The sequence below is a fragment of the Peromyscus maniculatus genome, chromosome 15 (assembly GCF_049852395.1).
Source record: "Peromyscus maniculatus bairdii isolate BWxNUB_F1_BW_parent chromosome 15, HU_Pman_BW_mat_3.1, whole genome shotgun sequence".
Lineage (NCBI taxonomy): Eukaryota > Metazoa > Chordata > Mammalia > Rodentia > Cricetidae > Peromyscus > Peromyscus maniculatus.
The window spans coordinates 13,364,979-13,388,893 of record NC_134866.1 but is presented as its reverse complement, the minus strand read 5'-3'; the positions used below and the strand labels follow the sequence as shown (position 1 = coordinate 13,388,893).

At 39.3% G+C, this 23,915-nt stretch overlaps 1 protein-coding gene and 1 pseudogene across 2 annotated transcripts in view; one reads left to right on the top strand and one right to left on the bottom strand.

Moving 5' to 3' along the window:
• Fbxl7 (F-box and leucine rich repeat protein 7) overlaps positions 1-23,915 on the bottom strand; it is a 380,239-nt gene that overhangs the window by 241,218 nt on the left and 115,106 nt on the right. The gene's annotated exons all lie outside the window — the stretch shown is intronic.
• On the top strand, positions 16,372-18,228 carry LOC102911100 (protein ecdysoneless homolog pseudogene; annotated as a pseudogene).

Genomic DNA, 23,915 nt, shown 5'->3' with positions numbered 1-23,915 from the left:
ATAATTTTGTTCTACTTATTTAGAATAAAAAAAACTCTATTGTGAAGCTATAGATGTATTCTTTATCCATTCATATATTGAAAGACACCTAGGTTGATTATGATATGATTTGAATACTGTAAGCATGACTGTGTCTCTAAGGTGTGATAATGTATAACCATTCATTTATATACCCAATAGTGGTAGAACTGGGTCACACAGTATTTCTCTTTTTATTATTTTGAGTAAGGTCCATACTGATTTCTCTAATGGATGGACTGATTTACATTCTTACCAGCAATGTATAATGCTATTCCTCCCCACACAAATATTTTCCAGCAGGTTTTGTTTGATTCTCAATGATAGTCAACATCATTGGTGTGAAATGGATTTCAACATCACTTTACTTTGCATTTCCTTGATGACTGTACGAATGTTTAACATGTTTTCTTGTTTCTTATAGTATTTATACTTCATCTTTTGGAAACTGTCTTCATTTGATTAACACATTTATTGATGTTTAGACTTTGGTATTCAGATTTGTGAGTTCTTTACATCTTCTAGGTCTTTATTTGCTATCAGATATATTTCTAGAAAAGATTTTTCTCACATATGCTAGTCTGTGGATTCATTCTCCTTTTCTGAGTAGGTCTTTTTTGTAGCTATTAAAGTCGCTTACAGAATGATTTTCAAATATAAAAATGTTATAAGTTAAGAGAAATTCATTTTTTTGTGATTTGGCATTTTGTGTCATATTATGTAAGTATTGGCAAACTATTAAGATAAGATTTTCCCTTCTCGATATTTTCTTTTTATTATGTGTGCCACAGTGCATTTGCTGACATCGGGTGACAACCTCAGGTGCCATTTTTGGTCTTTGCCTTCTTTGAAACAGAATCGTTCTTGCTCTTCAGCAGCATAAGCCAGGATATCTGGCCTGTGTGCTTTGGGGACTCTCCTAGCTCTACCTCCTGCTTCCTGGTGTACATCCTGGATACAGACATGCATTACCACATCTGGTATTCATATGAGTTGTGGGTATCCAAACTTACGTCCTCACATTAGTATGGCAAGTTCTTTTACCTACTGAATCATGTCTCCAGCCTTAGAACTTTTATCTTGTTTTGTTTAAATTGGTTTTATTCTCAGCTCTTACCTTCTGTCTACAGTCCATTTTGAGTTATCTGTGTTTTACAGTTAATTTTGTTGCAATGTGGCTTCCCAGTTGTTATTGCACTGATTGTTTTATAGATTATCCTTTCTCCCACTGGATTAGTTTTTCATATTTGCTAAAAGTATCAGTTGTATAGGTTTATTTCTGGATTCTGTTCTATCCTACTGATGTATTTTCTACCTTGGCATCTATCCCACCTTGCTTGGTTTCCTGCAGCTTTACAGTCCATCTTGGAACCAGGCAGAAATCTCCGTCCAAGGACTGAAGGTCAGAATCAGATAAAAACAGGTGTTACTTGGCGAAAATGCCCAGAGGATGTTGCTGGACCTCCTTGAGTCTATCCAGCTAGAATCAAGGTTTGTCCCCGGTGCCTCCGGAGAGCTGATGCAACAAAGATGGCTGGAACAACCCCAACCACAAGGCAGAAGCACAGACAGAGAGGCCTGTTAACGTGCAACTCAGACTCTCAGACTGGGATTGAAATGAAATGGAAGCCACCAGCTCAGCATCATTCCCTGACACTCCCACCGAGATGACATATGAGCAATAAGCTGTGGTTACACACTCGCATGATTAATGCCTTTAAAACCCAAACCGCAAGAACACCTTTAGATAGCTACAGACTGCCAGAACAAATCTACTTGCCTAAGCACACAAATAAGGTGGTTGAGACAGCTTAACTGGGTAGCTCAAAATTGTTCTGCCAAAATATGATACTCTTCTCTGTTCCATTCTGGTCTCAGGGCCTCATAACATCACCACGGCCAGTCCCCATGAATTTTCCCCCATCTGCTCTATTGTTCCCTAGATTGGCATGAGCTTCTATAACTACAAGACCTGTCCTTGTTAAAATACCAAACCAATAATGCACTATCAAAGCAACCAATAAGGAAGGCATGATAGATTTACAATGTTAAAATGTACGCTTACTGTGTTAAAAAAGAAGAAAATAAATACATCCCCAAAAGAAATGAAAATATGGCCGCTTTCCTAAAAGCATAAGAACAATTCTGGCTCCAAAAAGTTGAAATTGACTTGGCTAAGCGTCTGATGAGCACAGTCAGAGGTAATAAAAGTTATAGAGTCAGACTTCAAGTGGTCATTTCTCCATAGTTTGAGGGAAAGTTCATTTTAGTTGGAGTATGTTGCGCATTGGAAGTCTTCAACAGGGCATAAGATGAGAAGATTGGAGGCATGGAAAATTACTGTGGCCAGGGCAGCCTGGATGGAAAAATACGTTCCACACAAATGCATGGAGAAGTTGGTCACAGAGACTATCTTGTACCAATGTTGCCTCCATTGACCAAGTTGGAGCCATGCTGGGGTTTGATCCAGTTAGCTCTATGAATACTAAACAGTTAAGCTGGGTTTTATTTCAGACAGGACACACACACACACACACACACACACACACACACACACACACACACACACAATCGTCACAGGAATGTCCCAGAAATATTGAAATACAGAAGTGGCTGTGCTATTAGAAGACTGAATCCTTCAGGATATGCTTAGTGCTAGAGTCCCAAATCACATCATATGTGACTGCTTATGGATCACTTCTCTTTTATGCATCTTAGGAGGATTTACACACATTGTTTTACCTATACTTTAAACGTATGGATATCAGCAACAGTGATGTGGCTTTATTTCCAATTCAGATGTTAACTTTTAAAAGGAAGACATAAGATCCCATAAAACAAATGTCACACCCCACTTTTTGTTCTTGAATGACTTCAACATTAATGTGGAAACACATCTGCAATGTGAACTTGAAGCAAACTTCAGTAGTAGACAGTAGTAAAAAATTAAACCATGCATTTTAAAAGTACCTTATTATTCAATCCCTTTGTTTTTGTGATACTTTGATTGGTTTTACTAAAGCATGTTTTAGTAGCAACATTTTATCAGGTGTAACAGCACTCAAACATTCCTTGGAAGCATTCTAGATGCTATCTCACTTCCAGGATTTAGAGAGACAACTTGAGAAAGGAGAAGCAACAGCCATTCTGGTCTCAAAATTCTGATACTGAAACTCAATTGCATGAATTCAGGCAAAATGCTTTCTCCTCTCTTCTTATGTAGTGGGTAGCCATTCCAGATTTGATCTGGAAGTTCCAACCCCCATTGAGGCTTTGTTAACTGTCACACCTATAAGGCGGGGCCAAGAAAGGACCCTGAAGACCTGAGATCCAGAAGTGCAGCACTCTCTTGGTTCCTGGACCCTGGACGCTAGAGATAGACAGAGCAGAGTTCTCCAGAGAATACTGCTGGACTGCACTACATCTTCCCCAGACCCTGCAACCTACCTATCCCTTCATTTGTAAGTTACACCACTAATAAACCTCTCTTTTAACTATGTGGAGTGGCCTTAATAATTTCACCAATATTCTTAAGTTTATTCATTGACAAAAGTGGAAGTGCCATTGCCTACTTTGGTTATATTAATTGTGGTGGTGGAAAGTGTAACCTTTTTATACCAATAAACGAAGTACCAAAATTTTCCAATAAACATTAATGTTGCACCATTCTCTTTGCCCTGCCATTAGTGCAAATAAAACAGGAAGTACAATGTTCTTCTTTCTTGTACTCTTATAGTTATCTACCATGTGCTATGGAAAGGAACAGGAATGGAAAGATAAACTATATTAATACACTACTATATTAATGTACCTCTATTTTAGTCCAGTACTATTAATGCAAACCTGGATTCTTCCTAAATTTTTTTTCAATACTCCATTTTTGTAGTCATTAAACCTTTCTGCTTATTAGACTTTAGACTTGGCTACTTTTGTCATTTAGATGTAATAGGTAACATACTGTAGGAGACAGCATGGTAATTTTATGGTGACCTCTGAGAGAAGAGAATAAGAAATAAAATGTGTAATACACAGAATAGAACAGTAGTCTTCGTATGTGAGATCTGTGTTTAAGTCCATTATAGGATACTTACTTCTTGCTAGGGATTGACATGGGTTCTTCCCACATTGAAATTGTATACACTGTTCATTCTCTCTGAGCCATCAGAATTTATGAAAGTCAAATAAAATTGTTTGATAAGTTTTCTTACAAATGATAGATAACTTTTTGTGACTGAAAAGTTTTTTTTTCTATTTGAAGATAAATAGACACATTGTGTTTGTTGATTCCATGCTACCATGCTATCCTTATGATGTTACAACAATGACATTTAATGTAACACTTCCACACATCCAAGCTGGCCAGAAATGGCATCAGAGAATGTTAACCAGTACCATTTAACACCTGAGGACAAGACTACATGAACCTGTCCTGCGGTGTGAACCAGCAGACACCATCAACAGTATCTCTGCCAGCTTAGCTCCTGGAAAAGTGAAACCCTCCATAAAGTATAGGCTTGAACGGGGCACTGTTGGCACCATCATTTTCTGGGGTACTGGTTAGCCATATATGAGGTGACAGTCAGTTGACTGGCAGTAACACATTAGAATCTCTAAAGAGCTATAGTCCATATGTTTTAACCGGTGGGAGTAAAGGCCCTCAGTTATGATCACCTGGTAACACACCACTGACATTAAATAGAGTCTTAGGAGATCGCAGAACAACAGAATAACCGAAATCAACAACGTGGTGTTTAAACATTTCCAGCAACCCCACGGTCCTGAACATCTGAAAACGATTTGAGGGCTGGGATCAGCCAAGGAGAATGTCTAATTTCCACTAATGTAGGAAGGTCTATCCAGACCTTGCCATAGCCACACAGACAGCAGTTGAGACAGTCTTCAAGGCTGATTCCAGCTAAATCTGCTGAAAATTGTTCCCTGGCATTCTTTCAAGTTCTTCATTTTGGAGCCATACTGTCTGAGTCCAGTTCTTAGGTGACCATTTACTAGATGTATAACTTTAGGCAAGACCGCTTTGTCTTACTTCCTTCACCTGCGAATGGAATAATAACAACACCCCCTCATTAAGTTGCTTAAACTGGGGGAAATAAAAGAGAATTCCACAGACAAGCAAGCTCCCTATTACATTTTAGTCCTTTTTTAGTGTGATATCAACTAATATATAAATACCCTAAATTAAATCATTGCACATTATCTCTATCTTAAGCCAAAGAACATACCTTTAATTTGCATGAAATGTTACGCCTATTCTATTATCCTTACTTTCCAAAGAAGTGCTAGAGAGGCTGCCCCAGCCATGCTGCTAGATTGATCATGATTTTCAACACAGTCTCTTCCTTCCCTCACAGTTATCCATCCTCATTAGGCCTCCGTACTTTCAAGAGTTTCTTAGAAATACCAATGAAGTAATTACCTGTCCATGATTGTTAAGAGGGAGAAAGCTCTGAATAAGCCAAAATTCAATGCTGGAAAGGAAGTCTCAGCAGTTACCTTGTCATTTTCAAGGGAACAGTGTGCCCAATTCATTGCCTTATTGACAAAATGTTCTCTCTGTAGAGCTTCATTAGAATTGAACCAAGTGGGACTATTGCAAAGTAGACAAAGGGTTAAGAAGATACTTTAAAAACAATATGAGAAAATACAAAATAACTTTCCCATCATGAAGGCCTATATAAAGAAATTCATCAACTGAAATAGGGATGTGATTATAAATAGAGTTTAATGAAAGTGAAACAAAATATTTCCAAAATCAAATGCTCATATTGAAAAAAAAAAATGCACTTAGATGGTGGTGAGAACTGCCTTACCTAAACTAGCCTTGAGTACCAACTACTTTGCCCAGGAAAACTGCCTATTACTGTGGTGGGTGAACTAGGAATGAAAAGATCAAATAAGCCTCAGGAGTGCCGAATAAACACCTGAAAACATTTCGGCATTCGCTATCTTCTTGGTTGCTAGCCCGGATCCATCCAACGGTGAGAAATTATGAGCAGATATCCCATCCAATGAGAATTCATCATGGGTCTCAGCTGCTCTGCTCTTTCTGCCTTGTGAGTATGTTATACCTTCTACGTCTGAAAATACATACTGAGGACCACCTACCCCAGTGACAGCATTTCAGTCTATGAACACAACCTGACTTGTTGAGATGTTAAGCTTCTTGCACCCCCTCTGAGATGATAAAGTTTAGTCTCTTGGGCTAGGGATGTAGTTCAGGTTGTAGAGTACTTGCCTAGCACATATGAAGACCCAGAAGCCATCCCTGGCACCATGGGCATGGTGGCTCATAGGTGCAAGCCAACACTCGGGAGGCAGAGGCAGAGAATCCGAAGTGCAAGCTCATCCTGATGCCCATCTTGGACTACATGAAGCTCTATCCAAGCAGAAGGGAGGGAGTGAAGGAAGGAGGAAGGAGGGAAGGAGGGAGGGCAAGATTTAGAATCTTAAAAGCAACAAATCAAACTGAAACCATCTTCAGACTAAAAGAAAAAGACTCCTCAGAAATGAAGCAATTCTCAAGTCAGACAAAGTAATGAATAAATTAGTCCTGCAATCTTTCTCTCCTTTCTCTAGTCTCCTTTGATGTGGCAGGAGAGGACTCATTACCATTTTAACAAGTTCCTCCCTCAAACGTCAACCCAAACAGCAAACTTTCAGTGAGGTCATGTGGGGAAGGGAAATTCCAGCATTATCTCTTTTAATGGATGAAACTAGAAACTATATAAGCAATGTTTAATTCCGAAATCATTTATTTTGGCTTTCAATGGTGGCAAACACTGAGTCAAATACACAGGAGAGTACCAATATGGACACATTACTTCCCCAATTTTTCTAGGCCTTGACAAAAGAGATGGGTCAAATCTGAAGAGCTAAGACATGGGATGCAGTCAGGTGACCAAAGCCTGCAATGGAGAGACCCAACTTTGGTTCTTGAGAGAACATGACTCAGTGGTTAAGAGAGTCTATTGCTACTGCAAAGGACTTGAGTTCAGTTCCCAGAAACTATGTTGGGCAGCTGATTCACAACCACCATTAAGTCCAGCTCCAGGAAATCCAATGGCCAATCTAATCCAATCCAACAGGCACCTGAAATCAAATCCAGGCACAGACACACACAAAAACTTGAATGTATGCATGCATGGGTACACACACACACACACACACACACACACACACACACACACACACACACACACACACTTTAAAAAATAAAACCAGAAAGAAAGACATATCTTTCAGGACTCTGCAACACTGTACATCAACTGTGCCTGTAGGAAGCCTTCATCTCACCATTCCCATTTCTACAACCTTGTACTATAGATACCAGTGTTTTCAGAATAAAAAAGAATGGTTCAAATCTCACACTCCTTATTTTAAACAACTAAGCTTCATGTTCTACACATCTTCCCAATCCTCCTCTTAATGTAAGAGATAAGAAAGATAAGGACAGTGAGGGTATCCACGTGGTGGGCCATCCATTAATCCAGTAGATTTGTAATGTATGTGCTTACACTCTGCCATAGGAAGGCAATGCATGGTTTAAGAAATACCTCTTCAAGGATCTGAACATAAGCATGACCTGGGGAACAATGAGATTATAGGATACGTTTTGTTGACTTAGAAATTCAAAATTTAGGCTAGGGATGTAGCTTGATGGCAGAGTTATCATCTGGTATATATAATTCCCTGGGTTTCTCCTTAGAATTTCCAAAAGAAAATAGAAAGGAAGGAAGGAAGGCAGACAGGCAGAGAAAGAGAGAGAAACAGAGACAGAGATGGAGAGAGAGAGAGAGAGAGAGAGAGAGAGAGAAAGAAAGAAAGAAAGAAAGAAAGAAAGAAAGAAAGAAAGAAAGAAAGAAAGAAAGGAAGAAAGAAAGAAAGTAAGTCAAAAATATATACAGCTCCCGAGTTAGAATTTATCCAGTTCTCTCTTTATAAAACTTTATCAGGGGAGAAGAATTTAGCCAGACTAATAATTCAAACCCATTTGAAGAGAAGCATCTCTGTGATGGAGCTTGGTGAGTGGAACTCCTGCTGCTAAAGAGAGTATTTAAGCTTATGCAACTTGAGCTATTTCTATTTTTATTTCACATAAAAATTTATCATGTGAAAAGTGTGTCTGCTCATGGTATTATTCATTTTAGACACTCTGAAATAAATAACTGTCAAACATGTAAGTTCTGTGTATTACATGTAAAAAGTAAATGAAACTCATGAAACAAATTATAATTGAGATGAGTAAAATGAGACTCGGGCCTCAAGAGAAAGGTCAGAAAACAGCACAAGGTAGGTACTCAATTTATGAAAGAAAAATGCAACTCTACTTTTTTCTTAAATCAAATCACAGAATCAGTTGCATACTGGGTCACTTGTCACAGGATAGGAGAGCTGTAGGAGACTAGAGCAAATAAGAAGGTTGGATGGAAGCTCCGGTCCAGAGTCCATCGCCATCTGCTCTCTCAGCTTCCTCCAAGAGGCTCATCTGTGTCTGTCCTACTCTAAGGGAACCAAGGGTAACCTGCTTTGGTAGATGCTGTCCAACTGGTTTGAGAACACACCAATTTTCTTGACATTCATTCAAAACCACCCAGAAGGCTAAACTCATCCCCATACTACATGGGGAGCTTTTTCATTTAGCTTTAAATAACAGGTTCCATGGATTATAAACTTTAATGTTCCAGATGGCCCCAAATTGTTGGTCATGGCAACCACTCTAAATTCTTACATATCAGCAACCAAACACCAGGCATGAATTACCATTCTATACTATGTGTGACATGGATGGATGCATGAGTCCTGAAATTTGTGAGTGCTGAAGGCTCAGTCTCAAAATTGACAGGGTGTGTACCTATGGAAGTACTAAAACCACGTTCACTTCCAAAATAAATGTGAATACTTCTCTTTAAATTTATATAACAGACAGAAAACATTGGAAAATTATATAACATGTAATTTTCTGGTTTAATATTTTCCAAAAGGGCATATAAATAGAGCTAGGGATGTAAATACATTGCTAGAACAGGGTTGTGTTAGGGTATCTCTGCCATCTCTTCTAAGCCATAAATTATCAATTTTTAATTACTATTCTTGTTGAAATCCTATGTCAGGATATATGTCCTTGAAAAGGTGACTAACACTCACATGAAGAACTGATTGTGATTGTGGAGTGGTTCATAATTGAAGACCCCAAGGTCTGCAGTCAGAAACCTGAAGGGGATTCAGGAGAAGTGATGGGGTAAAAAGTCCAAAGGAAGAAAATCAATACTCAGACTCAAAGGAAAACAGGAAGAATTCTTTCTTTTCATCCTTTTATTCTGCAAAGCCCTTCAACAGATGAGATAATACCTTCCTACATTCAGGGGAGCAATCATCTGATGCCAGTCTACCAAACTCAAGTGTTACTTTCATCAGTAGACACCCACACAGACTCACCTAGAAATAACACTGAACCAACTGCCTGTGCATTTCATGGATTTCTCAAGTCCATGGCAATAATGACATTTAAAGACAATGGCTCCCCATCATTTGTTCCTGATTCCACATGGAGCCATTTTTATGCAAATAGTTTCTCCATTTGTCTCTAATGTCTCCAATACTTATCCCCAACCAAGAAAGAAGTTAATTAATAGATCATAGAGGTTGGAAGGAGGAACTGAACATCCAGGGATAGATTCTATATAGATCCCCTACCTTAAATATGCATGCTGATAGGGTAGCTAAGAATAACCTTCAGTTCTCAGTCCCATGGGAAAGTGTTGGGGACACTGGGAGCCTAAGGAAACAAATACTAGAAGCAAAGTTGGTAAACACAGAACAGAGAGAGATTATGCAGGGAGTTTGCATTGGGTATTCTAACTCCAGGTTTATTAGCAAGCTTCAGCCACAGGACCTCAGTCAAGGCCATCTGTGTGAACCTTAGTAATCATGTCTGCATTGTTCCTTGAGTACTATGAGAAGACCCATGGCTGCACGGTTTGAGTAGTATGAGGAGGCCATATCTGGTTCTTAAGCAACATGAGCTCTATTTCCTCTGGTGACACAGGAAACACTAAAGACAGGGAAGAGAGTAGTCCCCTAAGACTCTGCTATAGGTTAAATAATGTCAACCCAAAATATAATTTAAATTCTAATTCCCAATACTGCAGAATATGAGTTTTTTTTTGTCTAGTATGCCAGACAGAATTGTGGCTGCTGTGATAACAATTGTTAAGATGTGGTGATGTTGGATGGGCCTTTAATCCCAAAAGACCTTCATCTGTATAAGAAATACACAGAGAGAACCATGCCTCAAAGGGCACAGAGAGTAGAAACGACACATCTACAAGTGGAAGAACATCTACAAGTTAACAGAGGGAGAACTCTCTTGTATTTTCAAAGGACACAATGGCCACCATCAGTCTATTTCCGGTATCTACATGCCAGAAATGTAAGCGATCTAGTTGATGGTTCTGTTATTATAGAAGCTCTATGACACAAATGCTGTTTAACACAACATCAATCTATACAGCTCCAAATCAATGCACAGAGGGAGATTCCCAGGGACCTGATAACATGCAATCCAATGGTTTTTTCTAAACATCCTAGTATATCTGCCTCTTCCTCACAGAAAAGCAAGGTTTTTCTATAGTACACATCTGAGTGGATCAAAATAAGGGAAAAAGAATGTGGCAGAGGCAGCAGAAATATCAGAGTTCACCCATGAAGCCCTCATTGTGTTCCATTCCCCCCAGATTATAAATACCCTGCCCTCTCGATATACTCCATTTTAATAAACCCAAGTCTGTAATGAATGGGGATTCCATTTACTAAATACATGCCATGTACCAGGAAGTGATCAAGTAGCCTTTATATGCCATAGTGTAACTCATCAAATATTATGAAAGACAGAAAAATCTCATCATTATGTGATGGAATGAGAAACAGAGCTATGCCTGGTCTCAATAATAGATTCTGACTTAAAGACTTAGGAGTCTATGAACTCAAATCCTCAGCCCAGGCCTAAATTTGATATTTCAAGACCAAAAGGAAAAGATGGAACCTATAACTTGGAAAGCCATGAATAAATTACCACAGAATACACAGATACAGAAGGAATCACAAGCCTTACTCAAGTATTGCCCCTCAGAGTATTTCTTAAGGAGCCGGTTTCTTGGTGAACTTAGTACAAAATAAAACTGCCTACTGAGGAAAAAGAACCTGTGCCTCATTTCTCAGTTCTTATGGGGGATAATGTGCTAGCCATAAAATAAAGATAATCCTGGAGGACTGTTCTTTCTCTTCATCTACTTTCTAGTATCACAAATTATAAAAGACTATTGTCTAAAAACACTGTTTGGCATCACTGACATTTAGTGGACTAAAATCTTTGAGCAAATACCATTTTTTTTCTAGAATCTGCAAGTAGGTTGATATGCAAGCTGAGGGCTAGGAAGGATGTGCAAATTAGCTTTATGCTCTGAGTTAGGATTTATGACAGTCATTGTTGCCCTCAGAATGAAAGTTGAAGTTAGCCTAGTATGCCAGACAGATAGTTCCCTATGCCATCACTACTTGCAAGCATTTAACACCAGAATCACTCATCCAAGTCTGACCTCTTCAAATGTTGATGTGAATGCAAGACCCATGGATGATTTTTAAATGCAAGCTTTGATTCCACTGGTCTAAGAGGTTCTCTTAGAGGTTCCCAAATGTGATCCAACTGGTCCTCTGATATCACTTTGAATATCTCAGGGTCAGATGACCAACTTCACAAAACCCTTGGCACAACCAATGAACCATTCTGTATATGCAGAAATGACCCTGTCTTCTAGTTACCATTGGACAACTGCTTCTCATATACTGAACCTAGATCACACATCAGCTCTATGTGAAACTTCTGCAAGATCTCTACTTCCCTGGGCACATTTACCCCTTCCTCTAGGCCTTTTGTGGCTTCTGAATATTTTATTCCTCCTAATTATAGACTTAATTCTGTCTTCACATCCGGTTTTATCCCTTGAGGGCAAGATTGGTATGTGTCATGTCTCCTTATTCTTTAGGACAATTGATGAAGAATAGGTGTTAATGGAGGTTAGCTGAATGGATTAACCAGAAATGGGCTGTGATATTAGAAATTTAGATCCTTTCAAGACAAACTGGCTTATCTTGGTTCTTTCTGTCCTTCACATTGTGATTGGTTTAGCATGCTGCCTACCACTCACTTTCAAGATTCTCTTTGAAACACAACATCACTTTTTGATGGACCATAATCTAAAGTTATGGAGCTCTCCTATGAAAAATAGAATCAGGGAAATGATGCACTTAGAAGTAGTGGTGTCTTGAGAAAATCACTATTCTCTTTGTCTTGGCTTCTTACTTCGAAAAGAGTTATACTAATGCCTGCCTAATTTGGGGGGTGGTGAAGAGAGTTAATAGAAGAACCATGCTGAGCATAAGGTGAGTATTACTGAATGCTGTCTGCTGCTGTTGCTGTACATTATACAACTTATTGGCGTACTCCCTCCTAGCAAAAGAACTGTTGATATCTGCCTAAGCTTCTCTGCTTCTTGTCTGGCTCACACGCTCCCATAAACATGCTCCTCCATTACCTGTATATGCAACAGTATGCTTTTGTTCCACTCATCCATGTTCCTTCCATAATGCTGTCCCAAAACATAATGGCTATTACCCTTGCTTCACTATGCTACAGTCCCTCCCTTTTTATTCAGGCTCCAAGCTCATAAGGAAACCATTCACACTGACTCCAATCTCTGTTCACTGGAAACTGTCTTTATTACACAATTGGAATTTCCTTTTCATTCACTTATTTTATGACCTTTCATATCATTACCTTTCCTGACTTCTCCGAGGTGGAATGACCCACAGCAAACGTCAGATGCTCCTTCTCTACAGAAAGAGGGTTTCAGCAATGGGAGAAGCTGCCATCCATCACAATTGCATCTCTCCTCTCAAGCAAGACATGAGGCCATTATCATGCAGATTAAACACTTAAACAGGGCCCTTCTCCTCCCCTTTTCTTCTATAACTATTAAATTATACTATTTCTGATTTCAGACATGTAGGCTTCTGGCTAAATATGTAACTCATTGTTTTCATATTATATTCCTGAAAGCCTTTCTATTAGATGTGTCACTTTTGGAAAAAAAATCTAATTTCAAAGACACCAGTGCTGATGACTGCTAAGGAGAGGCTGCTGCATGATTAATGCAGGAAACAAACAACACAGAACTCCAATCAATCACTAGTTACATAATCAAAGAAAGCAATTTAACATGACTTCAAATTATAGCAGAACAGATGTAGTGATATGTTTCAATTTAAAAAACACATTCACAGTACACCTACTAATTTTTCAATGATTCCCTGCTTTAATGTTTCCCAACATTAGTCATTCATAAGTTGGTCCCTGTCACTGTAAGAGATCTTGCATTGTTAATGCAATCAGAGAATACTGTGTTATAAAATGAATATGCTGAAGACAGCAAGACTTCATGGGAGGTGGCAAATAGAGCTTGGTTGGTAGACTGCCCAAAGCCCTGGGTTTAAAAACCAGCACCACATAAATGAGGAGTGGTGGTATGTGGCTGTAATCCCCGTAATGGAGAAGATAAGAAACTGCAAGACAGACTGTAGCAGGAATCTTAAAAGTTCTTATTAATAAAATCGAACCAGGTATTGGGGTGCATGCTGGAAGATCAGAGAAGCAGAACAAGCCACAGCCACCTCACCTCACCTCACGTTCCTCAGTTGATCCTGTTTCCTCAGACTGGAAGTGTCTCAGTCCTCATCCAGAATGGGTCTCAGCTGAACTGTTGCTCGAAAGCCTGAAAGCTTAACCAGCCAAAAGCTTCTAGTTTCTGATCCTCACACCTTATATATCTTTCTGCTTTCTGCCATCACTCTGTGGGATTAAAGGTTCACTTCTTGGGATTAAAGGTGTGTGTCACCATGCCTGGCTCTTTCCAATGTGGCCTTGAACTCACAGAGATCCAGAGGGATTTCTGCCTCTGGAATGCTAGGATTAAAGGCGTGTGCTACCATTGCCTAACCTCTATGTTTAATATTGTGGCTGTTCTCTTCTTTGACCCCAGATAAGTCTATTAGCGTGCACAATATTTTGGGGAACACAATACCACCACATTTCCCACTTTTTTGTCTAAAATTAAAAAAGCTAATAACTAATATAAGAAAAATTATATCCAATAAGTATATACAATATACACAGTCAAGATTACATTAATGATGTCTAGTCCATTAACATTTGACAGATTCAGGCAAAAAACTCCATTAATATATAACAATGTCCAGTCCAGTAACATTTGATAAACTCAGACAAAAAAATTTCATTACTTATCCTATTTAAAACAAGTAGTTCCCTTTTAAAAGTAGATTCCATAATCTCCCTTTTTATCTTATTATATACATATTCTCTCTTTTTTCTTTTCATAATAGATTCAATAATCTACCTTTTGTCATTTTTATATCTTCCCGATTTTTCTTTTTAGAGTAAATTCAATAATCTACCCATTTATCCTATTATTTCTTTATCTTTTTTCTCAGAATAGACTCAATGATCTACCTCATATCTATATTCTCTTTATCCTTTTTCTTTTTTTAAACAAAAACTCTGAATCTAATCTCCTTGTTCATCTTTTTTCCTGACCATTAACAATTAACAACTTGTAACCAACTGTCATAAACAATGAATATATCCATCACTCATTAAGTAACCAAAAATCACCCACCCCACCTCTTGGGAAAGTGGGAGTCATTTTCTTAAAATTACTTTCTGCTTTCTAGGGGTGAAGACATCTTTAGGGAATCCTGAAAAGAAATTTTTGGGTTAATTATCAAGTCCTGTATCATTTGATCATTTGTCCAGTCTCTGCATAATGAGAAAGTGCAGGGCTTGTTTCAAATTCTTGTTCGAGTAGTCTGTCAGGCTGGATCATCTCAGCTAGCCATCTCAAAATTGTCCTGAGCAGTTGGTAGTACAAAGCCAATCTTTTGTTGGTGTTAATCAGCTTAAGGGCTTTATCATAGTCCATGTGGAATTGTCGTTGTGTGATCCTGTCATCTTTTTGAATATTTCAATGTCGCTGTTAGGTGTGGTCATGGTTCCCTGCAGACATTGTGTGTGTGTGTGTGTGTGTGTGTGTGTGTGTGTGTGTGTGTGTGTGTGTGTGCCTCCTCTGTGGTTTGGAGTAATCACAGTCTGATAAATGTCTGGAACCATGAATGTTCTTCCCTAGAAGAGAATATCTTAACAGCAATTTCTCCCCACCATTTGTTTCGCCAAACTTTTCCAAACTGGCCTTTGCGGATACTTTCTTATAGCATGATGGTCCTGGCAATTGTTCTCTGAACAAGCAGCAGTAAACTCTTTGTCCCAGGTAGCAGCACCACCACAGTCACCAACACGATGAGAAGCAGCCAGCAATGTGGAGCAGCAGCTGCTGCATCCATGCTCTCACGGCCACCATTTTTGGCTGGGTCCCAGCTGCAGCTTCTCCTTAGCAAGCCTCCTAGGCCGGCCTCAAACTTTGGATCCTCCTGCCTGTGCCTCCTTCAGTAAATCCTACTGGCACGCACCACCACAACTGGCAAAGCATAGCTTTTTCATGAATTCGTACCACGAACATTGGGCACCAGATGTAGCAGGAATCTTAAAAGTTCTTATTAATAAAATCAAACCTGAAACCAGGTATATTGGCAAGGTGAGGTGGCTGTGGCTTGTTCTGCTTCTCTGATCTTCCAGCATTCACCCCAATAACTGGCCTCAGGTTTGATTTTATTAATAAGGACTTTTAAGATTCCTGCTACAACAGACTTGGTAATATGAACCCCTGTCTCAAAAAGAAAATATTTTACAAAACCATAGTCATGTTAAGAGTATTAACAGACTATTGAAGACAATTATTATACCCAGGTCCTCACTTTTACTTTTACTGAATCAGCCCTGCAGCTTGATTCAAAGTGCTTAGCACATAGAGCTCCTCCATGAGGAGAGTCCAGGACACCCAAGAGAGAGAAGGTGGTTTACATGATATAGTAGGGATTGTTCTAGAAGGGAAGCTTCTCTACCTAACAGAAGAAACAAGAGTTTTCTGAAAACCACTCTTATCTCTGTATTTATCTTGTTGCAAACCATAGTTCACAGGCTATTAGTGGCCACCTTGACATTATCAGTCCTCTAGGGAAAGAAATCAAAACAAAGACCTGAGGGTGAAAACACAGGCCAGGACCACAGAACAAGCACTGTAAACTCCTATCTGGCCCAAAGGTATCTCTGAATGAAACTGGCTGCTCCTCTTACCATCCACTCACACCACCATGGCAGAAAAAGACAGTCAGCCCACCCCCAAAGTCCTCAGTGTCTCCTCTCTGTTCTTAGAAGAAAATTTCTCCATCTTTTCCATAAGTTTGAAAGTGCGATATGGACAGCCCTGACCTTGATGTATATCTCTTTTCTCCTATTACTGTGTACAAACATAAGCATTTCTCAGAAACCTTTGCAGCTCAAAACCAAGTCTCATTTTGGTCCCCCTTCACAGCATCCTGAAGCACATTCTCTACCGAAGTACTAGAGACAGCTACAAATACATAATCACTGATCATAAAGTAGTGGAAGTAGTGAGACCCCTCCATTGTGATTGAATTCATGACTGACTGTATAATTCTTGGGTCTATGACCACCCAGTGGAACATGGGCAACCTACCAGAGGCCAAATCCTTAAAGAAAACAGACTCTCCTCTTGACAGCTATCAACTGTCAATATCTCTGCAGCTAGGGGGTTGGATTTGGTGGTCCCCTCCCATCTCTAAGCTGGATTTGTCTGGCTTGAACCATGAGTTCATATGTGCAACTGCTCTTTTATATATATATATATATATATATATATATATATATATATATATATATATGCCTACCATGCCTACCATCTCTGGCTCTTACAGTCCTTCTGTCTCCTCTTCCACAACGGTCCCTGAGCCTTGGGAAGAGGACTGTGATATAGATGTATCATTTATGACTGAGTACCCTACAGTCTGTTATGCTCTCCACCCTGACCAGCTGTGGGTCTCTGTGTTAATAGCCATATCTACTGAAAAAGTAAGTTTCTTTGATACACAAACCAGGTTTAAGAGATATACACCAAACTGGGGAGTTGTGCATTAGTCCTGCTCCCAGGAAATATAAAAGAATATCCTTGTTACTCACTCACACCCCAAGAATCCAACAAGCTTTGAGTATAATGTCAGTATACCCAGAAGTTTTAGCTTCAGAATATATACAGACTGCTGTGAACAGATGCATCCAGGGGTATCCAGAAAGACTGAAACCTCTCTTCATGAAGCATATTGCTTCCTTATAACTGGCATTTTGGCTGTGTTCAAACAACGAACCATATGAGTGACTGCAGCAGTCCAGGCATTCCACCTATGGGACCCCAGTGACATGGGCCTCTCACAGTTTCACGATGTTTTTTTTTTTCCCTCTGAAACATGAATAATAGCATCTGTCACTTTCACTAAATGTCTGCATGCACAGCTAGCACAAAAGAGATTTATGCCAGACTGGCAGAGTGGATACGGGCTGCCACCTCCATCATATCCCCAGGATCATGCCTATGAATTGGGCATGAACTGGTTCATGGACTTGAGATTTCATGCTTTAATTGTAGCACATTTTTTTCTGACTCCAGAAAATTTTCTGCTACTACTTCATCCCTTTGGGTTAACTTCCTTGAAAATTGGAAAAGGGATGGTTGCTTGAAGGAACTAATAGAAGGTTCTGCTCCATACAAGGAAAGAGTAGAGGTGGCAAAGAACTACTTCCAACTCCTGATATGCCAGCCAGAAAGTTCACTTCCTAGTAGTTCAGGAGAAGAAATTTTAACCATGTTGTAGACACTGCCATTTGATGTAGAAGAGCTTAAGGAAGAAGAAGCTGACCTTCCTCCTGAGGATGATGACCAGTGCATAGACCTCTCATCAGACCAGCTGAACCAGCTGCTACACAAGATGCTGCTGCCTGAAGAGAAGCACAACCCATTTACAGGAAGGAGAAGGAGCAGATGTATGATGTAATTCAGGTCTCAGAGGACACAACAGCCTTCACATCCAGATCTAACCCACAAAGAAGCACAGCTACCAAGGGATGCCTCTGAAGATCCTGCTGTGGATGATTGATTGATAAATAAAATGCTGATTGGCCAGTAGCCAGGCAGGAAGTATAGGTGGGACAAAGAGAGAAGAGAAGTCTGGGAAATGGAAGGCTGGGTGAAGGAGATACTAGCCTGCTGTCCAGAGGCAGCATGTAAAGGTAGCAGGTAAAGCCACGGAACATGTGACGACATATAGATTAACAGAAATGGGCTGAGTTTAAGTGTAAGAGCTAGACAGTGGTAGGCCTAAGCTAATGGCCGAGCAGTTTAATTAATATGAGCTTCTGAGTGATTATTTTATAAGCTGTTGTGGGGTCCATGGGTCTGGGCAGGACTGGAGAAAACTCCAGCTACAGGATCCAATCACTTTGGAAGCAGATTCTTTTCTTAATTCTTTTGGTAAGATTTTTTAGGGCCCAAACCTCAAGAGTCAAGACTCTGATGATATGACTGAGGGATGCTTTGAATGCTTAGATGGTAATGAGAACTTAGGCCTTGAAACCAGGATCCTGGTTCATGACAGCAGCAAGTCCTACATGGCCCAGATAGACCAGAAACAGGAATACAGGTGCACTGGCAAGAGCTTCAGCATCCAGAAGCAAGAGAATGAGGAATCTCTGCGTCATATTGTAAATAACAATTCAATTGAGGACGATTCTAGTGTGTCAGGCTGCACTGTGGCAGGAGTGGGTGTACCTTGTTGAACTTGGTTTCAAATATACTGGAACCGTAAAAGCTCCAAAGCAGGCCTGGGGGGAACCTTCTTCCAGCCTGTTACACAGCATGAACATGTGGTAGGAAGCAAGGCTAACCACACTTACGTGGCAATAAAGCAATCACGACATTTTTGTTTCACAGGTTTTTTGTTTTGTTTTGTTTTTATTAAATGAGGGATTCTATTGACATTTATCAAATTCTTATGGTTGTCAAATATTCTGGTAGCTTTCTGGAATGGGTTTACAAATCTGCATAAACCTCATTTCTTTCTCAGAAAAAAATCCACAAACTACAGAAAATTGTAAAGGGACCAATGACAATCATACATGAAATGTAGCAGTGAATGCCTGGCTTGTTCAGTGACCTGCGACTGTCACAACCTTCAGTGATCAGATCTGGACATTATCAGAAGTTTATCTGAGAGAACACACCCATACAGAAATCAGATCTTAACTGGCTCAGCAGTATAGCTTTGTGCCCAATGAAACTACTTAATAATATGTGCCAAGAAAGTTTTGTAATGTCCAATATTATAAATCGACAAACTCAATATGGACTGATATCTTGTAAAACACATATTTTCAACTATAATGTTAGAAATAAGATCACAGCAGCAAGAACCCTGTACTTGATTCTTGACTTACGTTGCAAATATATTTCTCTACTATAAGGATCCAGATACCTTCTGAAAATGACTTAGAAGAAGGAAGAAGAAGAAGAGAGATGAGGAGTATGAGGAGAAGGAGGCAAGAGTGGAAAGAAGGAAGAAAAGAAGAAGAAATGAGGAGGGGGAGGAGGAGGAAATGGAGGAAGAAGAAAGAGGAGGGGCAGGAGGCAGAAGGAGGAGGATGGAGCAGGAAGAAGATAAAAAAGGAAGAAGGAAAGGAGGAGGTAAAGCAGGGGGACTAAGAGGAGATGGGGATGTGGGTCTAGAATATAAGGGTAGTTTTACAGCAAGAAAAAATGATGACAGGAGAAGAAAGCTAAAGGTTCTAAAAAGGATTATATGAGAACAGTAGCTAATAACTGGAATAATATTAGTTCAAAATTACATTCAAAGAGTAAAGTCAATATAAATCACACAGATTTAATGTAAATTGCACGAAGTAACGCAAGTGGTAGATGAGACTGCCCCACACAACAGAGGAGAAGCCTAACAGAGCAACTGTGTGTAAACTGTAGTTGTGGTGAACTGTTGGCTGATGTTTTATCTAGAGCAGCCTTAGTTGTATCTGTGAAGACCGAGAAGAAAAGCAAGCGGCCTCGGTGTGTCTCTCACTTATTCCTACAGGAAATCCATCCTACCAACAGTTCTGTGAATATGACAGGCTTAACTAAAGATCTTCAGAGACAGAGAAAAAAAATTTCTAGCAACTGCTACCCTGATGATGCTAGTGGGGTTGGGGGGTGGATCCTTGGCCCCATAGCTGCATCTTCTTTCAGAGCAGCTATTGCTCTCCCTTCCTCAATATTTCTATCATTTACAACACAAAATCACTTCTGTGTAGATTTCTTCAGCCAAATTATAAGAAGTCACATACTCTACACAGTTACTAGGAACAACAACCGTCCCTTAATGCACCAGGAAATTCACCAGGGGAGACAGCATCCCTTACACACAAGCAGAAGGTCCTGATTGTGTTTCTGATCATATACCATACGGCTGCCTCCTTCCCACAGAGGGCAGTCCTTACAGTTCTTCAGTCACTGCCAAATTATAATAACCCCTAAACTATACATAAGCTATTCCCTCTATGCTGTGCACATTTTAAGTCTACAAGTATCTTGGATATAAATGAACCCCTTTTTACAAATGAAGTGCTTTTTATCTCCTTATTTGTTAGTTTAACAGCGTGGGATGTTAGAAACTTCCCAAGGAAGTGAGTGTATCCTCAGGAAGCTATCTCCAGGCAAAGGAAGTAAACAGGCATGTTAATCTGATGCTTAAGGTCACACTGTGTTCACAGCTGTAAAGGTCAAATATTTTCAAAATCAGATTATTTGTACTAAGATAATGAGTCCCTCCCCACCACCTATGCTGTGTCTCCTCTCTTTTCTGGAAAAGTTGGCTTTTTAGTGTTAAAATGTAAAGGAAGGTGGGCAAGTGAGTAGAATAAAACAGAGATACTGTTATTGGTCACTTATCTCACTAATTATATGAATTCCACTGAGATCCCCATGCAAAGAACAGGCAGTTGTGTGAGCCCACTCAATATTGTCAGGCAAGAAAGGTTCTGCCTAGAAGCTTCCACCTTCCCCTTGGTGGACCCAGGTGGATTTTTCCTAAGTTGTAAACACCCTGCTACAGATGTAACATCTTCCTTTCACTACTGTATCATCTAACCACACAGCAAAATCAAGCCCCAGTCCCCTAGGAGGCTTCCCCTCTCCTCCAGGTCTAACCCATCCCTTTTTCTGTGTACCTCTGACTGAGGCCATCTGATGAGACACACTCCTGCTCTATCCTGAATTACTATGTAACAGCTCCATCAGTGTCCTGGCCTTGCCATAAAATTGGATTCCTTCAAGAATCAAACTGAACTATTACAAGGGATACTTGTTTAAGGCTAGGGGGAAGAGAGGAACTCTGGGATGCTGCAGGGTACACGCTGTGTCTAAATGATTAAGTCAAATCCAAAACGCTTTTAAAGATTCTTCTGGGAGAAGAAAATATATTTTAGTGAAGAATTGCCCACTGTGTTACAACTGTATGACCCATGCCTACCATCCATTGTGGATACCACAAGTGCCAATCAAAGGTATTTAAATTTACACCACACTCTTTAATATATTCCCATTTAATGAAACTGAAGCTACTGAGAAGTCTTATGAACAAAGCTTTCATTAAAGCATGCTTAGTTGTATTTAAATGAACCAGAATGTTTACTTCTGAAACATATTGATTGCTTATTGGGTGTTCTTTTTTACAGCAAAGGGTAAACTAAGAAGAAGAACTAAATATAAGTTTATTTTAGAAGTGGTATTAGGATATCAAAGATCAAAAATAATATCTCTTCACCAAAGACACTAAGAGATCATACTTTAAATATTAGTCTAAAATGGAGGGGGCAGGGAGGAGAGGGGGGGGAGCTAATTTTCCTTAGAGAGTGGTGTATGATAGCCATTCCAGATTATCCAGTTTTGAAGATAATTCCCTGATGAAATTACACCAAGTTTGAATCTGAGGAGTATTTAGGGTTTTATTTCCAAGCTTATATACCAATTTTGTAGATCACAAATTGATGAGTTTCACACAGCTTAGACTAATCCTTGAATGCAAATTGGACATCTTGTCTTTATTAAATTGGACACGCTGACTCTATTACATGCTCAAATCCCCAGAGGTAATTTGTGAAGTGTTTCAGATCTACCTAAACTTCTAATTAGGCAGCAGCTTAAGCTGTAAGAGCAGCTCCATCATGTAGCAATGAACTCCTAATTAAATTAGCAGAACACATTAAGCCTCATCAGCTAAAGCTTTGCAATGATTTCTTATGTGATCCTGACACTTTCAGAGATGGTTAAGTTTAAAATTTAATTTTAAAAGCAAAAAAAAAAAATCTATGTAATAATCAGCCACCACCTCTACTTACAGCTAATGGAAGTTCCAGAGACTGCAGCCGATTTCAGAATCTCTAAAGTCCCCACCCAACCTCTGAACTTGAACCCATGTCATTTTTGAACTGTTAGTACTTTAAAGACATTCTTAAGTGCCATTATCCTCCTCCAGCTCTTTTCTTTTTGTTCATCTTTCTATGTTATATGATTTATGTTACCGGCTTCTGCTCTAATTTCACTTGATCTTTAGGCCGAGGTATAGTTAATTGAGAACAGTTTCAAGGTTGGTGCTGTGAAATCATTATCTTCTCCTTGAGAACATTTCCAACTAGAGAATGATTAGCCCTGGAGGGTGGTTTGGTGAGTAAGAGCACGTGCTGTGTAAACATGAGGACCTGAGTTTGAATTCTTCTATAACAAGCTGTGCATGCCTGGAACCCTACCAACAGGGAAAGCAGACAGGTGGGTCCTCGAGCTCACTAGCCAGAGTGCCTAGCCCAATCACCAACCTTCTCATTCAATAAGAGATAATACATCACCCTATCTAAGGGTAATAAGGCAGTGAGTGATAGAGAAGACATTTGCTGCCTTCTTCTGACTGCCACCTATGAACACAAACACATGGAGAACATGCATCTACAGACTTATATACATACAACACACACACAACCACGCATACACACACACAAAAACAAACAAACAAACAAATAAACAAACAAACAAAAATCCCTAAAACCCAGAAACAATAACCCCATGGATCTACTTAAAGGAAAAACATGCCACATATTCCAAATAATTAATCAATACCTTCCTATCATACATAGTTTATAATTGCATGTCATGGACAACTTCAATTGCAATTCCCATTGGTAAGACTCTTTGCTACAATCTGTTCAGGATGTAGTAATTGTCACCTACAAACTTACTCTCAATAGTTTAGTGTAAAAACAACTTGAAATAACAAAATTTTATCTTCCAGACATATGGCTCATAAAAGGGTTTCTTTGAATAATATTGGCAATGAAGAAAAAAATTATGAGTTGACAAGATAACTTCTCACATATAATTTCAAATTATATTTTGATAACATCTTATACATGATAGTCATAAATTTTCACAGACTAACTATGGAAAAATCAGGGCACCTGGGAGAGAAGCAAATTGGAAAGGGTAAGACAGAATGGTTTGTAAGGAATGTACTCCAAGGATGATATACAAATATGAAAGGGTAACAGTGATATCCATTACTATACACAATTATCACATCTTAAAAACTATGAGTGAAGAGAAATTTTTAACAATTACAAAACAAGCACAAATAATTAATCTTAGAAAGTTGGGCTCATAGCCCATCCTTGTCTCTTAGTAGTTTATATGATTTCAATCCGCACTTACCTTTTGAGTTCCCTTCCTCATCTTTCCAATGGAAGCATCAAT